At 41.4% G+C, this 21,606-nt stretch overlaps 1 long non-coding RNA gene across 3 annotated transcripts in view; it reads left to right on the top strand.

Moving 5' to 3' along the window:
• Window positions 1–21,195, top strand: part of LOC146754119 (uncharacterized) — a 72,641-nt gene extending 51,446 nt beyond the window's left edge. For all 3 annotated transcript variants that reach the window (XR_014939755.1, XR_014939754.1, XR_014939756.1), the window contains 2 exons: window positions 19,213–19,612; window positions 20,928–21,195. This is a non-coding gene — a long non-coding RNA (uncharacterized LOC146754119). The remainder of the gene's footprint in view (window positions 1–19,212; window positions 19,613–20,927) is intronic.
• The last annotated feature ends 411 nt before the right edge of the window (window positions 21,196–21,606 follow it).

Genomic DNA, 21,606 nt, shown 5'->3' with positions numbered 1-21,606 from the left:
TATATTGGGTGCTCTATCTATACAAAACCATATTGCAGCCTGTTAACTTAAGAAAGATAGGAGAGTGAGAAAGCATTCTAATTTCTCATCAATGTAAGAAAAGATAAGAAAAAAATATTAACACATTGGATAATAGCTTTCTGAATAGAATTGGATGAGTTTGCAGGAGAGAAGTCCCAGGCACAGATCCTGGTCTTAGTTAGATCTGGAATAAATTCACTCAGAGTAATGCAGGTGGTAGTTCAGAATGAGCTGCTGGCTTTGGAAACTATACATTTATTTTTTAAGAGGCAGATTATTTAGACCAGCTTCTGCTTTGATCATTATGACTGTGAATCTGGTGAAAAGTCATTAAAGTTACTGGTGTCTCTCTGGGTTTGTGTGAGCGTCACTGAATCAGAGCAGTGGGTCAGGAATAAATCTAAATCTTGCTTTACGATTTTCACAGTCGCATTAAAAATGATGGCTGGGGATCTAATGAAAAGAAATGTAGGATCAAAACAGAAAGCTTCATAAAAAATTATTTCCAAAATTGCTCTTAAATTTTCTCATGGTATTTAAACTTTGGATTTTTATTTTTAACATAACATTCCAGTCCCTCAGGGTGCACCCTCTTCCTCACCACAGTAGGACACCCACACAAAACAGACTGATGAAAGCCCATCATCTGGCTGTTGTCTGAGCCAGCCTGAGGGGTAAAATGAGGACAAAGAATTCCTCAGCAGCATCTTCCTGCCATTCAAAGTTCACCAATGAAAACTCTCCCATTGGAGAAATCAAAAAGCCAGGATGAAGCATGGATAGATGCACTGAAAATCCCTCTGATGCTGATTCCTTTGGTGCCTGGAAGTTAGTCATAGCTGAGCTACAGAGATGCGAGGAAGAGCTGTGGTTCAGCAAGTGACACCTGAATCCATGCTGCTCCTGTGGAGGAACACTTAGTCACCTAAAAAATGAAAAGAGCTGTAATAATTGGCTACAAAATCCATTTATTATAACAGCTGAAATTTACAGTAAAAACAAACAAACAAAAAGGCAACCTTAAAATGTATGAAAGAAGAAAATAACCTTTCTTTCCCCAGTTTTTAATGTGTTCTATAATCTCTTTCTGGGAACTTTTAAAAAGGAAAGCTCTGTGGTTGCTGTGCAGTAAAGACTTGCTGTCAAGGGTATGGACCATTTTGGTCCTTGGCTGGGGGACAAGCCTGTCTACAGCAGTGTTTTCTTTGAAGAAAATCAAGCTGCCAAGAGTGAAGTGATATTTTCTCCATTACAAGAGAGGAATTTCTACAGTCCACAGTGAGGGAAGTAGTGGCAAATTTGATGTCCCCCAGACTTGTTCCAATACAGAGACCAGGAAGAAGCTGGTGATGGTAGCTTTTACCTCACATCTTATCTGGTACAATGTCAGGGAATGAGCTCAGGCTCTTGACACATTAACTGTGATGAGATGATCCTAATAACGAAGAAATGAGGCTACTGAGACTATAAGTTCCTAGGAAGGTCAGAGAATGCTACCGGCCTCGGAGGATTTTCCTCAGCACCTTGAGAACTCCTCCAGAGCCTCTTAGGATACTATCATAGTTTTTTCAGGTGACACACAAGGAAATCTCCTATAGCTAAAAAGGGTTCATCAGTGGCTGCTTAGTTGGGTTTACAATTTTCTGTAGTGGAACAAAGAGCTTACAACAATCATAAACTGTCTTGTTTTGATGCAACTAACAGCAAGAGTATGGCAACATGCAGTTTAATGAGGATTTGCTGCCTGGGTCTTCATACAGACTTTCAGATGGCTTTTGACATTGTACTCAAATTGCTTGCAGTAACACTTGACAAAGTGAGCTGCTCTCAGGTGTGGATCACTGCACTCTGCTGTGCCTGGTGCCCTACAGTCTAGGTTCCTTCATGTCTGATCCTATTAAACTGTGTATCTCCTGTGGGTATGCAGGATCTCATCACCATGGCAGCCTGGCCAGAGTAGGCTGAGATCATGGTGACCAACTGAAAGTGATGGCCTAAGTATGTGTGTATTGGGGTGTGGGTTAGAGCTGTCTGAGCAAACATAAGGAGTGGGACTGAGTTTCTGCAAAGGACGATTGTTTTCTAAATTACCCAGAGTTTCAGCTGCATTGGAAGGTAATATACTATTTTATTGCCATAACCCTTCTGCAGGAGAGAGATATTATCCCTGTTTCACATAGATACTGAAGAACGAATTTACCAAGACTATCATTTTCAAATATTGGAAAATATATTTATTCCCTAAATGTCTCAAACTTTTCATTTCAGAGAGGTGACAGAGGTCACAAAGGAAGTCAGCTGTAATTACTCTGAGTCTCTCCTTTTGTTTAGTCAACAGATTTGTCTGTTTAAGTAGAAGGCTCTTTGTCCTTCTTATTTCTTGTTCATTTACACAAAGTGAAAAGCCATTGCAGAAAAGCTGGTGGGCATCTAGTTTTACAATTGCTGGGAGAGTTTGGGAGTTCTTGTAGCCTAGACCAGGATTTCTTCAACTGCAGTGCTTTGTCCCACTGCAGCCAAGGCAAGGACCAGTGTAGCAGAAGGAGGTCTATTGGAAAAGGCCAGCACTGTGCCCTCTACAGCACACATGCTGCACAGTCATTCCATAATTCTTGTCAGGTGGCAACAGCTGAATGGCAGATCAGCATACAAGTGCTAATAGAAATCTAGAAGGAAAAGCATCTCCCCTTAGGAGGCACTTCTCTTCCTCATCTACTTTTCCCCTCCACATTTCTCTGTTTTCTTCTGTTTTTCTTTACCAAGGTTCTTTCAGTTCAATCCTCTTAAAGCATTATGAGGTATCTAGCACTTTTCATCTTTGAATTCTACCTTTGTCTGAGGCAGTAAAATTAGTGGCTGGCTAAGTCTGTTATCCAGTGCAAGAGGATTAGTTTTCTTTTGGTTACAGAAATGACCTTATGGAGAGTATATGAAAGGAGCACATTTTTTTCCTGCCGTCAGCCATATTTTCAAAGTGCAACCACCCTTTATCTGCTGAACTGAAATATGAGCCCACTGTATTTACTTGTTTTCTTAGAAGATGTATGAAAAGATTTAGGTCCTGGCTCTCTTTGTTTAATATTAAAACCTCCCATGAAAGCTTGGAGGTTTAGACTGAAGCGTCTTTTTGGTTTAGACTGGTTAAGCAGGAAGGCAGTATCAGATACTTCAACAGTAAGGAAGGGAAAATGGTGGTTTCCTACTGCAGTACAGCATGCCTGGTAGTTTTTTTCTGACCTCACCCACTCCAGATTTAACACCCTGGGGTTTCAGGAGAGTTCCTTTGAGTTTCTATCTATCTGGAGGATTTTTTTATGTGTCCCATTCTATGCAGTATGATTTATCTTCCTGACTCAAGTCCTTCTAAACAGAACAGAAGGAGCTGACAACTTCACAGCTGTCTATGGTTTCACAAACTTTGGCACCCCCAGAGCAGATGCCTCCGTGTGGCTCATTCAGGGTTCCTGCATGACCAGAGGAGATGCGTGGGCATTGTGGGAGAGTGATGGATCCCATCTGCAAGCACAAACATAAATTATCTCTGACACATTGCAGTCTGAATGCCTGCTGAGGCTATGCTGGGTACATCAGGTATCCAATCCAAACATGGGCCTCATGGTGCATCAGGGCCCCTGAGGATACACACAACCCTGATATAGCTGAGGAACAGGCCCTGGGGCTTGGTCCCATCCTGCCCATGGCTCAAAGCAGCTTATTGATCTGTCCCTCTGAGACTGTGTCACTGTTTCTGGGATGACATGACCATGTTGATTTTGCAGAAAGCACATAAATATGAAATCCACACAAGGATACCAATACCCATAGAAAGAAAATAGAAGACTAAATCTGCTCCTGTAGGCTCTTTTGGCTGCTTCCCCATTGCCCCTCACTGCCTGCGAGCTGTCATATAGCCCATTACTTCTTCCTCAGTACCACGCTGTGCAGAGCACTCTCATACCTTGAGCATAAAATACGCTATAAAAACCTAATTGCATTCTGTATCTGATGTTAACATAATATTCCCTCAACTAATGGAGGACTTTGCAGTGCCCATTTAATTTCTCTAATGCTAACTTTCTAGACAAATTTAGCTATGGTACAAAGGTTTTATGTGGAGCAGGGTTTTTCCTTTTAATTTTTTCCCCGTTCTTGCTTTTCATCTGAAGGTCTGATTCCATAGAGCACATTGTTCTCCTTGCTAGGTTGAATTCAGCAAAAATAGAAGTTGAAAAAGCATCAGGGTTGCCTGTGTCTGAACCTTCCACCTTGACCCTTGGTGCAAGTTTGCATTTTTTCCTAAGTTGGAATATTTGTACTCTGGTATACTAATAGCTATGAGCAAGGAAATACAGTTTTCCTCAGATGTTCAGTATGACAGAGCAAATATGAATTTACTTACACTGTGCTATTTTAAATGTATTTCTCTGATTGTTAAACTCTGCCTTTTTTTTTTTTTTTTTTTTTTTTTTTAAGATTTAGCTAGAATTTGCCTATTCTGTCTTGACCGTCTGAGGGCAGTGTCACCTAATAATTGCTAAAAGTGACATTCCTGGTCACTAAATACTGTTTGCACTGTGCTCACCCTCTGAAGATGTCATCTAAAACTCAGAGATATCAAAGAGGGCCTTTTCACAGATATTACCTGCATCTGGGACTTCGGTATCTTGCACTCACTCTTCTGGGCCACATTGCTTACTGATATAAACCTTTACTGGTACTGAATCCAGTTTGAGATACAGATCTGAAACCAGATATGACCATGAAAGATCTCTCACACAAGTCCAATGCAGATTTCTACAAAATGAGGTTGAAAGTAAATGATCTTTAAATTCCTGTCCAACCCAAACTGTTTCATGACTCCATAAAATGCATGAAGCTATTTATGCCTGGCTAGAACATGACTGACAAGACTATCCAGTTGTGTTCTAAAGACTTCAAGAGATATAGAACCTACAGCAGGCTTCCATAAGCAGTCAAGTTCCCTGTCAAGAACATCCACTGCCCTAGATTTGTTAAGCACATATTCTGTTCAGCCCAGAGAAGGCTGAGAAGAGATCACATCACCGTTTATCTGAAGTGCCAGAGTGAAGTTGAGGATGGACTCTTTTTCAGTGGTGCACCATGGAAGAACAAAGGGCAACAAGTGAAAACTGGGACACGGGAAGTTCCATATAAGCACCAGGAAAAACTTACTGTGACAGAGCACTGGAACAGGCTACTCAGGGAGGTTGTGGACTCTCCTTTACTGAAGATATTCAAAGCCTGCCTGGACATTTCCCTCTACAACCCTACAGTAGGGAGCCTGTTTAGCATGGGGTTATACTAAATGATCTCCAGAGGTACTTTCCAACCTCCACAGTTCTGTGATTCTGTGATAAGTTCCTCTTTAAACTGTAGTAGGAACCATTGTGATGAGAGTTCTGGTTGGAAATGTCATAACAAGTTGATTTTGAGTATACAAAAAAAAAAGAGAGAGAGAAAGGAATGAAATAGAAAAATCTCTTGATTTTTCTCCAGGAACAAAACTACTTTGCAACAAAGATCTTGATCTGTATCAAAAATTGGGAAAAGAGAAAAAAGATACTTTTGGCAGAGAGCTGTTAAGAGTTCAAAAGGAATGAGGATTAGCTCAGGATCCCCATTGTGGTAGTGCTGATTATCCAGAACCTGTTATCAACTTAAAGCATTAAATGTAAAAGATTTTCCAGACGGCTAGTGTTGGGAAAGCTGGACATTGTCAGAAGTACAGGGGGAAAATACAGATGGGTGTAAACATTCAGATATGAACACTGGTATTCAAGCACTACTAACCAGCTCTGGGCAGTCAGGTCAATTCCAAATACACTGGAGAACAATTCTGGAAATACAGAAAGCTAGAAATTTGATGTCTGGTGAGTGGGAAGTTGGCTCAACTCTTTCTCATCTTTCATGCATTTTTAAAGATCATGTAAAAACACTTGCAACAATGAACTGAAATCAGAAACATCTGGTTTCAGCAGTAGTGAGGGAGTTGTCCACCGTTTCCAGAACAGTTACTAAACTACCACTCATCCTGCAAATCCCCTTTAAAATCCACTGGATTTCCCTCCTGCTGCAGCTTTCTCTCTGGGGAGCCTTCCAGCCTCATTTTGTCATGTAGTTCTATCTGCTCACTCTCCCTGTCCAGTGTTCAGTCTTCTCTCTGTCCCAAAACACCTGTAAGCTCCTGTGAGGAAAGGGCTAATTGCTCGGCCCTGCTCTGCATGGAAAGAGCTTGCTGGAAGCTGTTCTCCTGGAAGGCAGGCACCAATTGCTTTGTCTCTGACAGAGCTGTAAACACCATCCTGAACACTTTCTCAGGATGTACCAGAAGCACAAAACTGACTGTGTGACAAAAACACCCAGAGCCCTGTTTTGATCACTAGAGGAGAGCAAGGTCCTTGTGAACACAAACAGAGGCCTTGAGGCAGCCCTGGGCTGCACCTGTCCAGCACCAGGAGCTCTGTGTGTGGGAATGCAGGGAGGATTGTGGAGGGCTGATGTAATTATAAGATTTGATAGGCCTGAGGAGCGTTTTGTTGGAAATTGTACATGAACTGCTGCAGATTTTAATCAGGGTGTCTCTCTTCCTCTCATTTACCTTCCTCACGGAGGAGAGGTATCATGATCGTGACTAAACTTTAGTAAAGTTTTGTAAACCTGCCTTTGGGTCCTGTTTCCTTCTCAGTCACAGAAAGTGCCCCGTGACTTTTAAAACACTCAGATTGTGTTGTTTTTGTTTCTTAGTTTTCCACATTCTACTGTGTTCATCTTTTCTCTTCCTTTTCTAACAGCAGTTCTCTCATGACAGAACCCCTTATCTCTAAGTATGTTTATTACCCTCTTTCTTCTTCACTTTTATCTCTCTGCTACTTGGACAGCATGTAGGCCCTAAAAAAGCAAAAACTGAAGCTGTTCCACTTGGGCTTTGTGGCTACTTATGGCTTCGACTTGCATGAGCTTCAGCCACTTAGAAAAAGCACTACTTTCAGACTGAAAGCTCAGAAACTGAAGAGTTTTTAACCTCATTACCTTGAGTAATGATCCTCACCAGTTATAAAAAGGAGAAAGCAGAAGAAAACCAGAGGTGGTGATATCCTTAAGGCAGATTATTCTTTTTTTTTTAAGAAAGAAGATAAAAAATGATGCTGAAACTTCTTCCTGAAGAACGAATTAAAACACTGTGTAGTGTTACCTGTTCACAGAACAGGATTTGTGTACTAAGAGGAATCACTGCACTCTTGGCACTTGATGACATTTTTTTTGCAGATTTTCATATTGCGTGGAAGAGAAAGAGAAGAAGGTGGGAACATATGACAGGTAGAGGCCATTGTCATGAGAGTCCTGATGCTGGAGATGGACAAGACCAAAACATTTCTCCTGTGTCATTCAAAGAGAGTTTCAAACCTGAAATTGTTTGCAGAATGAAGCCGTGAGCTGGCCAGATGGAAACAAGACTCCACTCTGTGGTACATGGAAAAAACAAGTTCATCATGTTCTGTCTTCACTCTGAGACATTCTTGGCAACTGCAGCCACATCCTGGAAAGAGTGGAGGAGAGGAAGAGCAGAGGGGAGCCAGCAGGCAAATGGGGTTATGGGGTTTGGTTTGTAAAGTGCTTAAGAAAGCTGTTCAGCTTCAAGGAAAATATCTGATTGCTGAGACAGGGTGTACAGGATAATTATTTCTTGAATGCCCTCACAATTTTTTTTCAGTATTTTACCATTGTTTTCTTTCTGTAGAGTACAGCAGCAGTAATCCTTCCTGGGCAATGGTATAATTGTTTCAGCTAGATCTGTTGTCTACCTATGTGGCAGGGAGGTCTACATAAACAGTTGGGGCATGGAACTGCTTTCATGATTGGGGTCAGAAGGTGAAACACAATAAACTGAATTTTTGATATTTCAGGTCTTTGTTTTTTATTGTTGTTTTTATATATAGTCCCACCAAAAATAGCCTTTGTTCATTTGTCATTTCCTTTTTTGGTTGACACACAGTATTTAGCTGTTCAGTTCTCTGATGTTCCAGCAAATAGCCAGACAATTTTTAAAATAAATGTTCCCTTAGAGTTGCATATTTTTCCTTCTGTTTGTTTCTGGGTTTGGGAAATGGAAAGAGACCGCAGTAACAGCTGAAGTTCATTTTAGAAGCTGAAATATGTTTGTCATTCTTTTCTCCTTGTACTACACTATTGTTTTCTTCATTTTGTTGTCTCAGAGTTGTTGTAGGATGTGATTTTTAAAGGTGTATTTTGGATTGTCAGGAGTTCTAAAGCACCTTTCTTTTTAAATCATAGAAATCAGAATCCATTTACTGCCATATGACTAATGTTTAACTGCACTGCTGAGCTGGACAGTCACTACAATGTCCTAGCAAAACCATCCTATTCTTTCTCTTGTCTCATTTATCTGTTGCTTCTCTTCTTTCCTAAGGGAGATAATGCTTATGCAGCCTCAACCTCTGTCCGTCACTTTGGTGACTTTTTAACTACTTAATTTAAATCAATTTTGAAAATTTGCACATTTCAAGAAAGAAGGTGTTTTAACAGGTGGTCACACTAACAGTACTGGCCAAACTCCCACGGTCCTCTGCACATCCTGTGTGGATTCAAGTATGAAGAACGCATGCTCTGCTCAGAGACAGATCCCACCTTCACTGGGAGCTGGTGGAGAGGCAACACTGATGGCCACACATTTTGTCCTATGCTATCACTGCAGTTACCCTTTCCTACCTTGAGTTGTTGTGACTGCAGTGTAGAAGTGCAGAAGGAGAGGAGCTTTTGGGGAGAAAAAGTGGAACTGCACCAGCTAGCATCATGATCGAATGAGTGACCTCACTGTCCACCGTGTCTGTGCCAGATTTTGAACCATTGGCAGGCGTAGCAAGCTTCCCTCTTGGAACAGCCAGTTGCCACTTGAAGTAGCTGGAAGAATCATTTACCATTACCAGGAGCTTTTTAAAAAAGAGAATGAAAAGAATGTCTACTAGAAAGCTGCTCAGCATGCTTATATGTCATAGAAAATTTAGAGCTGGTTTCAATCAGAACACAACACTATGCATACCTTTGGTATAAGGTGACTATCACACTAATACATCTTCATGCGAGAAGTTCATATACAGAATCACAGATCACAGAATCACAGAATGACCCAGGTTGGAAGGGACCTCAAGGATCACGAAGCTCCAACCCCAATCCCTGGCCCTGTTCCGCATACAGGAGGTTACCTATGCTTTTCAGACCTGAGGAGGAAGTCTTGAATGGGCTCTGGACCCTGCTAGCCCAGACTCCCTGATGCCTTTGAAGCAACATATCCTTGTGTTAATAGGTTGTGCTGCTGTGCAAGCAGCAGACTTTGGAAAAGCCAAGCTGAGCTGCATAGAGCCTGGGTGTTTACTTTCAGACCCTGCTGTGTTAGGCACCTTAATTTGATGGGCCAGCAGGTTAGGTGGTAAGGATCCTGCTTTCTTAGTTTAAACACATTTTTGCAGGCAATTAATAGATACTGATGCAAGCATGCATCTGCAGTGTGCTCATATGCTGCTGCAGGTTGCAGGGCGCCCTGCTGCACAGATACGAAAGCATGGCTGAAGGCATTACTGCAGGTTTGGGTGAAATGTGTGTAATTACAGACAGTTTCCTTTGCTGCTCTCAGATCTACACCTTTGCATGGATTAAAGGGACTTAAAAAGCTTCTAAAGTCCTGACCCATCCTCTGATCCCAAAGCGTATTTAATAAAAGGAAGTCAGTGTACACTTGCATGGCTCCAGGTGCAGCTGGCAGGGTGCTATCTGCCCAGAAGGTTGTATTTATTCCTAAAGAGTAGGAATAAGCTGTAACATTTCTACTCAACAATTTTTCTTATGTTAGACATCATCACCAATAAGAACAAGAGGGGCTGAAGAAGCAGCGAAATGCCATTATTTCTGATATTCTTGCCGAGGTTTTATGTTGTGCTTTTTAGTCTTGATTATATACCTCAAGGCAGAGAACCAGTTAAAGCAGATTTTATGTATCAGTTTAGATTATTTCCTTGGCCCTATTACTATTTTCTTTAGAGAAAATTAAAAAGGAAAAAAATACTTTTAGGGCCTGTCATTTTAGCAGGCAGCCCCTCTTACTAAAATGTTCTTACCTGCTGTGCTTTTTAAATGTTTGGCATTTATTGCTAGAAATGTTACCATTTATTTTTTATACTCTAAATCCCTCTTGCTGCAAAACTCAAAGCACATCCAATTTATTGTGCAGTTTTGAACAGACATAAACATGGATTCGTGGTTTCATAGCTTCATATATGAAGCTGAATGCCAGTTTTCTGAGGAATGCTCTTCTGTGTATCACAAGAGTTAATTTAACCCTGCCATTTTTAGTGTGGGTTAGGTACTTCAATTTGATAAATACGTAATGGATTGAGACACTCACAGACTCTTCCTTATGTTTTCTGCCACTTCACAACCAAAAAGGCAAAAACATGACAAAAACATTTAGAAATATATTTTTTCTGGTTTTGATGGAGTTTAGCTACTGAAAACCTGGAACAGTATCAATCAGTTTGGACTTCAGTAAATTCTATATATCAAGGGGAAATAAAAATGAGATTTGTCTCACAGGAATACCAGTTAGACTACTTTGTTAACAATTATAACATATATTGAAAAAGAAAAGCATGAATCAACCAATAGTTCTTTTTAGCTATGAAGTAATTTATTTTTTAATTTTAAAAAATATCTTTATTAGGTCAGTGGAAAAGTGAGACAAATTAAGAAGTAGATTGGGACTCAGATTCAAACTTACAGAAACAGTAAACAATGAAAAAAAGAGAAAAAATATAAGCTATGGATCAGAGGCACCCAGGCAGAGGCAAACCATGTTTGTGGAAGGCATTGATCATGAAAACCAGAGCATGAAAACCAGACCATGAGAGTGCTCTGACCAGCGTAACCTGGATTTACAGATTAATCTCTACTGAGGTGGGGGGAACTCCCTGTGTTCTGCATTTCTTACTCCAGTATAGGAAAGGAAAACATAATTCAAATATGATTTTGAATTCTACAGAATTCCAGTTATCAGATATAAAATAAAAAAACACATGTGGGATTACTTATACATGACACTGGCTGATATCTTTGTGGCTCACTTCTAGAGAGAGAAAAGTCCTATGAAACTGAAATGTGCTCTGTAGAGAGAAATGCCTTCCATTTTCATCCTTGAATCAATCCACTTACATCGAGAATAAAAGACACCGACAAACAATTCTTAGGTAAATTACAGGAGCAGAGGTTTATGCTCTCTTTTGATCCTTCACACAGTTGCTGTGTTCCTCTGCACAGCGAACAGCAGCACTTGGGAAGCAGTGAACAGCTCAGGTTGCCTGACAGTAACCTGAAGCTCCATCCTGCAGAACAGAAAATGAAAGGGAATTCAAATGGATTGCAGGGTACAGCACAGGGGAAATCTACTTTGTAAGTGTCTGTAATTGGGACCATTCTGGAATGTGCATAAGCATGCCAGAAAATCAATATAACCTCTGAAAGGACCCCTGTCCTTTCAAACAAGAGCTTGAAAATTCATTTTGTGCTCAAGATGTCCCTACCACAAGCATATCTTCAGATATGGGAAAAGAGTTGGAAGAGTGTAGAATAACAGATGACAAGTACACAATGGTGATAAATGAGAGTAAAAAATAAGAAGCAATACAAAGATTGTACTTAAAACCCACACTGTTAATTGGAATCAAGTTATGGTGCTTTCTGTCTTGGAAAAAGAATACTAATTTTTCTTCGGCTTTGGCAGAAGAACAGCATGCATAAGAGCAAATAATATTTGAAAGTAGAACAAGCCGACATGGCACCAAGTGAGATAAATGCTTATCTCATAATCATTAACTCCTGGCCTAGCAACTGTTTTGCATTGCCAAAAATTCAGAGTTGGAGGAGAATTGCATAGACTAAAAATAATAGTTCCAAGGAGCAGCATCAGAAAATAGTTACAACTGTATTTTTCTGTGATCTTTGAAGTATTACAAAAACAAAGAAACAACATCTCATTCTGGTGGTTCTAAATAACGGTTTTGGAGAGGTAGCTTTTAATTTTTGCTACAGGAGTGGCTAACACCTGTGTTATTCATAAACCAAGTGTCTGCTTCTACTGGACAGCCTTTTCCATCACTACCTGTCTGAACAAAAAAATCCCTGCTGTTCCTAGAAGGGAGGGAAAGTGGTCACAGCAGCTTCTAGACAACAGATCAAAAATATTCTGGACTCCTGCCCCAGCATGAAGCTGATCTGCTATGTTAAGCCATCTATTTAGCAAGATAACCATCTGTCCAGAGTAGGCTTGGTGAGGTAATGGTTTTATTAATTTCTTATAATAAGTAAGATGAGCAGATGAGGCTGCCTGTGGCATTCAGATAGGAGAATCTGACCTTTACAAAATTATCTGCTTTCATTTCTGGTGCAAAACATTTTGTTTTTCAGTGTATCAGAGGTGTCATTGGGTGATTTTTGCCATGGCTTTTAAGTGGGCATGAGAAAACACGAGGGTGGTGAGTCTGAATTTGTTTTCATGTCTGCGGATTAGACATCTTCTAATCACCAAGTCTAAGGCAAGAGAAAAATACTTCCTCCTGACTTGTATTTCTCTGCACTGAAGGACACCAATTGCAGTTCACACGTTCTTCTAACTTTGCAAGACAAAACTCTTACAAAGCCGCTTGCTCCTGATTAGTATTAACTTTCCATGTTTGTTTGTTGCTACCAACTTTGCTTAAAAATGGTGATCTTTCCTGTAGTTGAATTTCCTTCTTAGATTTCTACTCACTAGTTTTTCCAGTGCACTTCTTCTTGAACTTAGAAGGGTCTCTAGGACTCAGCATTTTCACTACCTAATGAAGCCTCAGAGAATGTCGCTTTGCACACTTTAGTGTGCAAACAAGACTCCCAAAGTCTTTCCCTGTACTTTTTTTCAGCCCCGAAATCATTTATACAGCCCTTGTCTTCAATATCTTGAGAGCATCAGCATCTTTTTATAAATGTGAATGCCAGAAGTGCACAGAACTGCACTTTGAGCAATGACTTCTATATTCATGGGGAAAATACATTCATAGAAAAAAATAAAGTATTTTGGAATAGATTGTAGGGCAAATTCAGTCTCCAGTATAACCAATAGCTAAGTAATGCAAGTGAAAGAAAAAGAGCTTGTACCTTTAAGATGGAGTGTTTATGTGGTATGATGATAAATTGTAAGCAGCACTTATTATATATACACTGTGGAAAACGTTGAAAACATTGCTACCAAATAGACTAAAATATTTTATGGGTTATCTCTTCCTTTTATCTGCAAAAAGAAAATCTAATTACATTGTCCATTGACTCTGAGGACTATTTCGTGGATATTTCTGCAGGTCCCTGCAGTCCTCTGTGTGGCAGTCCAGACATGCTTGGTAACATATTTTGTGTATGTGTGTATGTGCGTTCACATTACTGCCATCACTTAACCCTGTTGAGCTTTTCAGTTTAAACAATTTGCCATTACATTTTACTCCTCTGGACTTCCACTAGATTTGCAAAGATTTGGGAGATCAGGCTAGTGTTAGTTCCTTTGTTTGCTAAGTGTTTTCATCATCCTCGAATGCTCCGAGATATGGTTTAGTGGTTTGCTGTAGCTACAGTAATGGGAGGACAGTTGGACTAGGTGATCTTGTAGGTCCCTTCCAACCTTGTGATTCTATGATCTATGATTCTATAATCTGATTATTAGGCAATTATCACCAGCAATTAACTCTGTCATCTGTCCAAGCCATGGGTGGGCAGCTTTTCCAAGAGAATGCTTTGAGAGACATAGTCAAAGGCCTTGCTAAAGTCTAGGCAGACTGCACTGCAACCTTTCCCTCATCTACCAGGAAGGTCACTTAGTTGTAGGTGGTGATCAGGTTGATCCAAACAGGACCTGCCTTTCAGGAACCTACACTGGCTAGGCACGGGCATGCCTTTGGGACAAACCAGACTGGGCAGAGGCTGCAGGGCCCTGTGGCTGAACTATGGCTGGAGTCAATGTGGGTCCATGAAGCACTGGGAACAAGAGCCATGCACAGCTTGTGCTATGTGCTACACATTTCTTGCTTGTCTGGGAACACTCTTGTGGCCTTTGATGGTGGTCAGAAAGGCACACTCAGCTTAATAGCTTGGAGGAATTCAATCCAACTTGGGGCATGCAGTAGCAGATAAAGTAAGGAAAGGGACATTCTTACAGGGACAGGTTTTCCCCAAATTTTCCTAAATAATTTCTGAACATATGGCTCGTGTGTTACTCATTTGTTAAGTTCAGAGCTGCTGAAACACGATGCTTCCAGAAATGTTATCTCATCAGCACTGTGGGAAGCATTTCAGATTGAATGGGGAAAAGAACCAGGGGTTCGTTTAACTTAAATGGCACGTTTCAGAAATAGCTGTAAGAAAGCCATAGCCTGGCAGCCCTTTTCCCTTTAGTTGGCACTTGGTGCTCAGGTTCACATGTCCTGAACTGCAGGAGCAACAACCATCCACTGACAGTAGATGAGGCCCTTGAAGTGCTGTTAAAAAGCCCAGACTGGCTGAAGAATGTTGCCTTCAGAAAGACCTTGCAGCTGAGAGAGCATGGCTATGTCCTTGTTTTACAGAGCACCCAGTCTATGAATAGTATAAACATTAATGATAATAGAGAGAATAGAAACAAATGTGAGAAGTGATTTAAATAGCCAGCTCAGGAAAACGGTGTTTGATAATATGTTTTGAACAAGCAAACAAAGAGAGAGAGCTTGAAGTGAATTACAGCTGTTTGAATATCTGTATGGCTGTGGTGAGTTATGACTACACCTATGGAGCAGGGAGTTGGAAATGTAAAATGCACTGTTTTAGGATGGGCAGCTGTGTCTCCTCAGTGAACAAATATCCTGGTGATCCAGTGCCTTGCCATGAACTGTGCCTGTGTCCAGCTTGAAGGTGGCTGAACCATGTGCTGAGAGGAGGCCTCAGCCCACATTGGCCCTTAGGGAAGTGCCAGGAGCTGCTGGGCCAGGACTCAGCCAGGGCACCTGTACCAAGGCTGTCTCCTTCCCTCCCAGACTTTGAACATCTCCCTCTGCATGCTGACAGCCTTCCCTGCCTATGTTTCCTCCACACTCAGTGGAGGTTGGCAATCTGCATCAATTGCTCTAAAGGGAGCACAGTGGGCTTGCACATGGCTTGAGCTTACATGGAGTTGGTGATGGAGAATCTCAGGTTGGCTTCTGTAGCCTCCTAAATTTAGCTGTGAAATCTCCATTTACAGCAAGTGCCCCTGGCCATGGAGGTGATATGGCCCAGATATGGGTGCGTCTGAGGCCAGTGCTGGGCCTACACATTCTCCATGTATGCCTTGTTCTGGTCAAGGACTTGCCCTTGCATTTGGAGGCTCTGAGTTTGGTTAGGCTGACCTGCCACACAGGCTGTGAGATACCCAATCAGCTAGCTCATGTTTTGCGGCTGGAGCCATGTGCACTCATGATTTCCAGTCTCTTCTGAGCTGTCCGACAGGCGATGGCAGAGGAGAGCTGCACAGAGATTGTACAGACAACAGCACAGATGCAGCTGGTCCCACTGCACTGTAATAATAATAATAATAATAATAATTTAAAATAAGGTAAAAAAGGCACTATTTCTGTAACAAATGAGCAGTCCTCAGGAAAAGAAGTCATGCACATCTGCATAAAGTTGAAACAGTTTTAAAATAGCAAGGATAAGTTCTCAGAGATGTGATTATATATGGCTTATGAGAATTGCAAGGGAAAACTCAGAGAAAGGGGAAAGAGACTTATCTCAGATTTTTTTATTTTCTGTAGATGTTCCTGAAGAATTCTTTTATTTTAAAGTATGTAATATCTCCTCTTTTACTATTCCCTATTTTTATGCAGGAACAGATAACTCGTAAATGCTGAATATGATGTATTGCGGAGTCTTTGATAGGCAGAGCAGGATTGTTTGCTTTCTGGAGTGACTGGGTATCTTTACACAGATGATAAAAAATGTATCCAATAACACTATAGCATTTGTGATGTGAATCCTCCATTAGCAAGTTTTAATGGTCCAGTGTAATTATCGCTTGTGGTCTAACTTTAATAGAAGTCCTTGTGTTTGAAATTGTAATGATAATTTGGAGCAGGAAGATTTAGCGTGAAGGTGATTTCATTAAAGCTCACTTCAACCTGGCATCTTTTGGAAGATTTTTAGTGGTTGCTGTTTATAAAGCTCTGTATGTCAACAGCACGAATATGTGCAAGGCTGAAGTTTATCTGTAAGGCTGAAGTTTATCTGTTCACTGGATCACTGCTGAAATTATTTGCATGACAAAAGAGCATACTGCTAGAATAGTGTAATATAGGAAATAAAGTCATTCTTAAAAAGGGTTTGTCATTTTCAAGTTGCTTTTTAAGTATAAAAGTAAAATGTTAATTTGAGTAATGCTAAGTCAGCTTGCTCCAGCTGAGAATCTGCCCCATGTAGACACATTCAAAAGGTTGAGTATTAATCTATTTATTCAACTGCACAAAGTTCAGTAGAATAACTGTTTTCACTAATTGCTAATGGACAAAATTGCTGGTGCTTATAGGGAGACGTTCTGGAAACAGATAATTAAGCAACTAAGCAGTTGAAAATGTCGGGAGAGAAAAATGATCTTTTCACCTCACTGAGTTCATCCCTAAAATTGTGTCAGCTGAGTTTGCTCTGCTCCCATATAGCTTGAATGCAGCTTTACTTGGGCACTGCGCTACAGCCAGTGTGTATGTAGTTATACTACTGATGCTGAAGGAAGCATGGACAGGTAGTCAGATGTAATGAGAAGGAGAAAGCAGAGAAAGCCCTCTCAGACTTTGCAAGATGGCTTTGAAGGTGAAGACAATCCAACCAGTACTCTAGGACAGGTGTCATTCCATATTATTTTGGCATCTCCACAGATTTTGAAATTAATTTCTCCACATGTGATGTAGAGCTGAAAATGGCTGTCTTTTCCCATAGACCCTGGTCAGGGCAAGGGAGCTCTGTCCAGCCCCCTAGGCCTTGCGGCAAAGCAGTGAGGGCCTGACCTCCTGCCATTTCATCAGCAGCATGAACCCTGGGCACAAGAAAAGGATACTCAGAGGCAACACTTCCAGAGCTGATCTATTACCCCACAGCTGCAGCGCCCGCTTCAGATCTGGGTCTCTTTTTGGCTGAGATGTAACACATTTTATCCCTCATTGCTACAGTCCCAAGGGGAATCTGCATGTAAAACACAGTCTGTCCACTGCTGTTGCAGCTTTGCTGGCAGAATCAGAGTCTAACTTTCACTGTGCTTTGATAGCTATTCCCACACTTTGTAAGGATGCCCTCAACACTCCTGTCTCTCATGTGTGAGCCCAACCCTGTTGGCAGCTGTTTGCACTACCACTCATCATCTTCTTGCAATTCCTTTTAATACAGGTATGGAAGAGTGAACAGCGTACACCACATTTTGCCCCTCAGCACAAAAGGGTACTTTCATTGTGTTTTGGTGACAGTGACTTTGTGAGGAAAAGCAAAGCATCTGCCATAGAGGCCTTGCAGCACTAGTTCCTATGTGCTGTACCTATGTGTCATTCAAACTCACCTTCTGCAGTTCTGGCTGTTCAACCCATAAGGGCGGCATGCTGATGCAACAAGGAACACATGTCTAGTTGAGGGTTACTGTTACAGTGCAACATAATATAGCAGCAACTTTTGCCTCCATAAATACTAGCACATCCTTGTCCAGACGCTCAAGTTGCACTGGGCAGAGAGCTGAGCCTTATACCAGGGAATGAAAGTTGATTCCGGATACTAGACTGTGTTCAGCCAGAGTGAATTTTTCTCCATAGTCTGAAAGTTACAAGGCTGTAAAATGAGTGACAGATGTAGTCCATTACAGATACACTTAAATAAGATCTATTTTGCTCACATATACTCTCGCTGAGAGTCAAGAAACCTCATCAAAAAGGAGTCCTCTCCCCAAACTCCCATCTCCAGTGACACTAGTACAGAGTAGACAAGAAGCAGAGACCAATAGAAGTGCTGTCGTGGGCTTTCACCAGATCCACATACGTTCTTGTGAAATAGTACACAAGGCATGTGTTGTCCATAACTGATCACCCGCAGTGACAGACAGTGCACACACATACTGGTTCATCAGGATTGAGGACATAGCTGGGTGACTGTGGGCAAAGCCAGAGGCTTTGGGCACTCCAAAACCAGGTTTTTGTGGTCTGATAATAAACGATGATCTGAAGTGAATGGCAAATTCATGTGTCCACCATAAGGCCTTGGACTTGCATCCTGTCCCACCAGGATGTCTTCTGGATGAAAAACAAGCTTGGTGATTCTGTGCTCAATCAAAACAAAAGTGGTGAGAAAGCCACCAAATAATCAAAAAGAAAGTCTGAAGAATGTTACTGAACTAATGCCAAAATGCTAGCTGACCTTTTAAAGCTATTTCAGTTTCATTTTGGCATTGCTTAATGTCCTCCAAAACATTTTTACCTTTTTAGGGGGGCAGTTGGATCAGCTTTAAAGTGTTTCAAAATAATGAGTACAAAAGTTTTGTTTTCAGCATCAAATGGAAATTGATGCAGCGTTCTAAAACAAATCTCTGCATGTCAAAAGCACAAAAATTAAATATGAGCTTTTATATACCTTTGCCATTGTTTTTTTTTTTTCCTTGGAAACTTATCATGCTATACGGAATTTTTTAGAATTTGCTGTTTAACAGATCCTCTTGCTAATAAAAACTCCTTCCCCTTCTAATCCAGAGTTAAAGCTGTGAGCTGCAGCCCCGTGCTTTAAGGCATTCCCAATGGGACTGTAGCAGGCTGGTGTCTTCTGCAGGTATAAATTCACCAGTGAGATTCACAGCTCGGGGAAGAGTAAAATCAGTCAAGGCACTCAGTTGTAAAAACGGAGCTGGGCAGCGGGAAATCAGGAGCAAGCTTCTAATTTCACACCATCAATGAAAAGAAAAAGGAATTTAAAGTTAATTAAAATCAAAAGAACTCCTGTGAAAATTATGTCTGAGGATGCTGGAGTGAGAAGGACAGAAGGCAAACAAATATTTAAGACTGTGAAATTAACTAATTCTGGTAAGAATCTTTGGCCTCGCTGTTTTTGTTGCAGCTGAGTGGGGCTGCTTATGCAGGATCTGCTTCCCAAATGCATTGAGGGATGTGGAGCCCACTGCCTTCTGACAGCAAGAACTCAGAGGACATGCACCCTGCTGCAAGGAAGGACCCTGCTGCCACAAGGGCACATCATGTCTTAGAGGGACGTTCTGTCTGCTGGGAAGCTGTGAGTTAGAGCAACCCTACCTACATCTCCCTGGATGGCAGCAGCTTTATACTTGCTTGAGGCGATGTCAGCTGGCACTGGCCATCATAGAATCCTAGGAGATACCGTGTTGGAAGGGACCCATTAGGATCATCAAGTCCAGCTACAGCACCTCTTGCTAGCAGTGGGCTCATCCTGTGTGAGAATGCCATCTCCAACACAAAACCTTCAGGAGTCCCCACAAAATAAGGTGAAGTATCTCTTCTAGAGTCCAAGAAGATAATCCAGATTTATGCCGTGCTGATTAGAAGCAGAATTTGGCCCTGTGATTTTATAGTGCCACAACTGCAGTTTTACTAGTCCTCAGGGTGTGGAGCAAAAGTATTTGTATTTACTTGCTCTGAATTTTAAGTGCACTTTGCTGTGGTTCCTTAACTAAAGCAGCTTTTGGAAGTGTGGATCTTTCAAATCAGTATATTCTCCTCTGCTGGTGAATTGTGGCCAAGCATTCTGAGCCATGCAGGACCCATAAAGCACCAGTCTGTAATAGCTTTTCACCTTGGCAAATCTATTGTCTCCTCCCGTGTTATATACAACGTCAGATCCCGACCTTTTGGAGCACTCAGCTGCCAGTAATCCCACCTGTCTGCAGGCTGCTTTGTTGCTGCTTCAGGTGGTGGGTAACTGCCTTCCCTTGGGTGAGTTATTACAGCACATCATTGCCTTTTCCTGCTGAAATGAATCAACATCAAAAACTCCATGAGTGTATTTTTGGTGAAAATGTCTAGAAACTCACCCATTTTTCCACCTCTTGAGGCTGGCTTTTTAACAAAACAGTCTGGATTTTCCTGCCTGTAGGTAACAGCTTTACATCTAAGGCTGAGTTACTTTGTCAGAACCAGGAAGAGCAGCAGGAGGGGAGCTTGCCACATGCATCACTTGGGAATGTTAAGTACTAACAGCACTTAGCTCCCCAAACATAACATTTCTGCCTGTGCAGAGTGGCTGCTGGGGCTAGAGAGTCCTCTTCATGAACATGGAGTTTGCAATGGGGATGACAGGTGTTACACAAGGACCCGTTCTCCTCTCTAGTGCTGTATTATTCAGGTGCCGCAATCTGAAAGGAAATGAAGAAAGGGAAATGTTTTCAGTCCAAGAGGGAAAGCAGTTTCTGGCAGGATTAAATGATGTCCCGTCTCCCAAATTCTGCTTGTGCCACTAATCATTCCTTTATGATGAAACTGTTGCTGCTACAGTCTTTCTAGAAAACATACTTCAGCTGCAGCAGAGAGCCTTAAAGCACCAAAATGTGACAACTCACTGAAACAAATAATTTAAGAAAAAATGGAGCAGAAAAATAAAGCCCACCAATGAATAGCATTAGTCAGTTTATAATAAGAAGGGGAATTGGAATTTAGTCACGGTTGAACGTTTCCCATTTCCACTTAGCTTTCACAGCCCCCGTTTCTAATTGTGCTTTTGTGGTGAAGGAGGTGTTGGGATTCTCGTGGGTTTGGGGAATATCCTTGCTTTATCCTGAAAGCACCTGTCTGTTCTCTCCATAGCGCAGCCTCTAATCCTGCCCTGGATGCAGTGAGACAAAATGGGCTGCTAATTTCATGGTTGAAGTCAGAAGAGATAATATCTGCTCAGTTCCCTGCACAAAGACTGCTCTCCAGCATCAGCCTCCTGGAATTCAGCTTTTGTGTCCCCAGATGGATCAGGATGGGTGGATCCAGCCACGTGGGGATGATTTCTACATGTTCTGAGAAACAGAATATCAGGATTGCTTGATACTAAATAAAAATTTTAATAAGAATTGAGTCAAAGAAAGCCTTTCACTGCATTCCCCTTTTATTCTCAACGTATGCTCTAACTATGTCTGTGGAATACTGTTTGTCAGTGCACATAAGTACAATGTGATTCATGTTGACATCTTGTAAAGATCAGGGAGGTGTTATTCAGGCGGCTGCAAAGGCATTGCTCAGAAAGTGGGAAGAAACACTGTATTATGGCCCCTCTAACATGGCTTTTTAAAGGCTGCCTCTTTTGTACAGGATGTTCAAAGACATCAAATCCAAGATGCAGAAGGAAACAGAGTCAGGAGAGGGTTAAAGAAGGCAGTGATGCCTGATGTTAACATCTTTCCCCCTTTTCAGCTTTGTAAAAGATAAACGTTTCAGATTTCAATCTGTGGTTCCCAGCAGTGCTTTGGGAACACTGCAGTAGGCCTGCAAAAATCGC

Source organism: Coturnix japonica, chromosome Z (genome assembly GCF_054131305.1).
Source record: "Coturnix japonica strain WE chromosome Z, WE-NBRP24, whole genome shotgun sequence".
Lineage (NCBI taxonomy): Eukaryota > Metazoa > Chordata > Aves > Galliformes > Phasianidae > Coturnix > Coturnix japonica.
Note: the sequence above shows the minus strand (reverse complement) of the source record. Positions and strands in the feature narration are given on the sequence as shown.